At 54.2% G+C, this 2,500-nt stretch overlaps 1 non-coding gene across 1 annotated transcript in view; it reads left to right on the top strand.

Annotated features, from left to right (window-relative positions):
- Nucleotides 1-1,944: 1,944 nt before the first annotated feature.
- Nucleotides 1,945-2,500, top strand: part of LOC143278897 (small subunit ribosomal RNA) — a 1,828-nt gene continuing 1,272 nt past the window's right edge. The window contains exon 1 of the ribosomal RNA XR_013054488.1: nt 1,945-2,500. This exon is cut by the window's right edge and continues 1,272 nt beyond it. This is a non-coding gene — a ribosomal RNA (small subunit ribosomal RNA).

The following is a 2,500-nucleotide window of genomic DNA, read 5'->3' as shown; positions in this document are numbered from 1 at the left end:
TGCTCCTGTCCATGCCAAACGGCGTTTTCCTCTCAACTTTGGCATGCTCGCTGAGGAAAAGGCAGGTAAAGGTTGTGGATAAAAAGTAAACGCGCTGTGGAGAATTGCCCAAATCGTTCAGGCGCCGTGAAAAAAAGAAAGACGTAGTCGTCAACGTCTGGTCCCGTCAATGGCGAAGGGCGTTTTCTCTCAACTTTGGCATGCTCGCTGAGGAAAAGGCAGGTAAAGGTTGTGGATAAAAGTCCGAAGAACCTCGCTACAATTGCCAAAATCTTTCCGCTGCCATTCAAAAATGGACTACTCCTCCACACCTCCTCCCGTCCATGCCAAACGGCGTTTTCTCTCAACTTTGGCATGCTCGGAGAGAAAAAAAGGCAGGTAAAGGTTGTGGATAAAAAAGTAAAAAATTGCCAAAATACTTTCTGGGCCCTCAAAAAAAGGCCTACTCCTCAACGCCTGCTCCCGTCCATGCCGAACCGCGTTTTCTATCAACTTTGGCATGCTCGGAGAGAGAAAAAAGGAAAAAAAGAAAAAAAAGGTCCAGTAAAGGTTGTGGATAAAAGTAACCGGCTTTGGAGAATTGCCTGAATCCTTCCGGCGCTGTGAAAAAAAAAGACCAAAAAAAAGACCTGGTCGTCAACGCCTGCTCCTGTCCATGCCAAACGGCGTTTTCCTCTCAACTTTGGCATGCTCGCTGAGGAAAAGGCAGGTAAAGGTTGTGGATAAAAAGTAAACGCGCTGTGGAGAATTGCCCAAATCGTTCAGGCGCCGTGAAAAAAAGAAAGACGTAGTCGTCAACGTCTGGTCCCGTCAATGGCGAAGGGCGTTTTCTCTCAACTTTGGCATGCTCGCTGAGGAAAAGGCAGGTAAAGGTTGTGGATAAAAGTCCGAAGAACCTCGCTACAATTGCCAAAATCTTTCCGCTGCCATTCAAAAATGGACTACTCCTCCACACCTCCTCCCGTCCATGCCAAACGGCGTTTTCTCTCAACTTTGGCATGCTCGGAGAGAAAAAAAGGCAGGTAAAGGTTGTGGATAAAACTCCAAAACCTCGCTACAATTGCCAAAATACTTTCTGGGCCCTCAAAAAAAGGCCTACTCCTCAACGCCTGGTCCCCAGGCACGTGCTGGGGGGCCTCAACTCAGGCTCTGCCCAATGTGGATCAAGGTCCACCTTCGCAGCGCCTTATGCGACACCCTGGTTGTGGGGGACGCGGCGTGGCGTGGCGGATCGCTCCGGTCGGCGCACAGCCGGCAACGGTCGACCCGTCCGCCTGGCTTTACTGCCCCCGCGCTTCTGTCTTTTGCACTGGCAAGCTAGCGACCGCTCGGCGTGCGAGGCCCGAGTCGGGGGACGGGAGTCTCGGGAGCCCACCAGCTCCCCGCAGGCTACCCGCCCGGCTGCCGAGCTTCCCGCCTGCGCGTCCAAGTGTGAACGCGCACGGCCGCCTCGCCGGGCTTCCTTTGCCGGGGCTCGGCTTGTCGGCCGGCGTCTCACGGTCCGTAGAAGGTTCGGTGCGTTCGCTGACGACGGGTCGAGAGAAGCGTTTTCTCTCCTCCCTCACTGACGGTCGTTGGTGCTCCCCAGCCCCTTCGGCGTCCCAAAGCGTAACGCCTGCTTCATCTCGTCAAGGGCGCGCCCGTCTCTAACCGGGCGTCGTCCGGCACGTGGAAACGGGCGGGAGACGGTGTCGAGGAGGAAGAAAGGGTGGGGTCCGGTCCGGTCCGGTCTGGTCTCCTCCTCCTCCTTCTTCTTCTTGGCGCGCCTCCCGCCGAGACCGATGGATTCGTTGCACTCTCAGGCCCTGAATCTGTTGTCCGGTGGTTTCAGTTGATAGTGCTGCCGCGGACCGCCCACGGAAAGAGCTCAGCCCTCGTTTCTGTGAGCAGCGGTCCCAACTGGCGCTGCAACCGTCTCCCGGGGGCACGCAGAATACGGGTTGCATTCTGGTTGATCCTGCCAGTAGTCATATGCTTGTCTCAAAGATTAAGCCATGCATGTCTAAGTTCACACCCTCGTACGGTGAAACCGCGAATGGCTCATTAAATCAGTCGAGGTTCCTTAGATGATCCAAATTTACTTGGATAACTGTGGTAATTCTAGAGCTAATACATGCCGACCAGCTCCGACCCCTCGGGGAAAGAGCGCTTTTATTAGTTCAAAGCCAGTCGGGTTCTGCCCGTCCTTTGGTGACTCTGGATAACTTTGTGCCGATCGCATGGCCTCGAGCCGGCGACGCATCTTTCAAATGTCTGCCCTATCAAATGACGATGGTACGTGATCTGCCTACCATGTTAGCAACGGGTAGCGGGGAATCAGGGTTCGATTCCGGAGAGGGAGCATGAGAAACGGCTACCACATCCAAGGAAGGCAGCAGGCGCGCAACTTACCCACTCCTGGCACGGGGAGGTAGTGACGAAAAATAACAATACGGAACTCTTTTGAGGCTCCGTAATTGGAATGAGTACACTTTAAACCCTTTAACGAGGATCTATTGGA

Source organism: Babylonia areolata, unplaced genomic scaffold (genome assembly GCF_041734735.1).
Source record: "Babylonia areolata isolate BAREFJ2019XMU unplaced genomic scaffold, ASM4173473v1 tig00007427, whole genome shotgun sequence".
NCBI classification, from domain to species: domain Eukaryota; kingdom Metazoa; phylum Mollusca; class Gastropoda; order Neogastropoda; family Buccinidae; genus Babylonia; species Babylonia areolata.
The sequence above is the reverse complement of the archived record's forward strand: the minus strand, read 5'-3'. Positions and strand labels throughout refer to the sequence as shown.